Source organism: Elephantulus edwardii, unplaced genomic scaffold (assembly GCF_000299155.1).
Source record: "Elephantulus edwardii isolate Elephantulus edwardi_28Jun2011 unplaced genomic scaffold, EleEdw1.0 scaffold00055, whole genome shotgun sequence".
NCBI lineage: Eukaryota > Metazoa > Chordata > Mammalia > Macroscelidea > Macroscelididae > Elephantulus > Elephantulus edwardii.
In genome coordinates, this window is record NW_006399805.1 from 694,611 (window position 1) to 695,674 (window position 1,064).

Consider the following 1,064-nt stretch of genomic DNA (forward strand, 5'->3'; position numbering starts at 1 on the left):
GTAAAATAGAATTTTAGAATATAATTTGTTGTTGTTGTTGTTATGTTTCGTCGAGTCACTTGCGACTCATAGCGACCCTATGTACAACAGCCCTAACTCCTGCTCTGTCCTGTGCCAATCTCACCATCTCCGACACACCCATCCCGATTACCCCACTCACTGAATCAATCCACCTCATAGAGGGTCTTCTCCTCCTGCTCTGTCCCTCCAAATTCCCAAGCACGGCAGCCCTCTCCAGGGACCGATCCCTCCTTGTGAGTATGTCCAAAGTATGTCAGATGAAGCCTCAGAATCCTTGCCTCCAAGGAGCGGCCTGGTTTATTTAACCTTCTCCAGGATGAAACTGTTTGTTTTATTAGCAGTCCATGGTACATTCAATACTCTTCCCCAGCACAAAGCACAGCTCAAAGGCATTCTTCTATCCTCCCTAGTCATTTTCCAGCTCTCTGATGCATAGCAAGTGATTGCAAAGACCATGGCCTGTATCTGGCCCACCTTAGTCTCCAGAGTGATACTATTACTCTTCTGTATCCTGGAGAGTAACAGCAGACTTTCCCATCATAATATGTCTTTTAATTTTACAATTAAAAAAACACAGTGAAAATATAATTTATTAATTTAAAAAGAAAATTTATTATTATGCAATACATAGTCTTCACAATTGCTTGCTATGTGTCAGCTGGAAAATGACTAGGAATGATAGAAGAATTGATGCCTTTGAGCTGTAATGTTGGAGAAGAGTTTTGAATATACCATGGACTGCCAAGAGAAGAAACAGGTTTGTCCTAGAGAGGGTGAAGCCAGGCTGCTCCTTGGAGGCAAGGATTCTGAGGCTTTGTCTGAAATACTTTGGGCATGTTGCACTGAGGGCCAGTCCTTGGAGAGAGACATCATGCTTGGAAGGGTGGAGGGATGGAGAAAGAGAGGGAGACCATTGATGAGATGGATTGATGCAGTGACTGGGATAATGAGGATAGGTATGTTGGAGACAGTCAAGTTGACACAGGATAGAGCAGGTTTCAGGGCTGTTGTACTTAATGGTTGCTATGAGCTGCAAACAACTC

At 43.5% G+C, this 1,064-nt stretch overlaps 1 protein-coding gene across 1 annotated transcript in view; it reads left to right on the forward strand.

The window, feature by feature from the left end:
• The window catches only part of CPA5 (carboxypeptidase A5), a 34,109-nt gene that overhangs the window by 23,368 nt on the left and 9,677 nt on the right, over positions 1-1,064 (forward strand). The window lies entirely within an intron of this gene.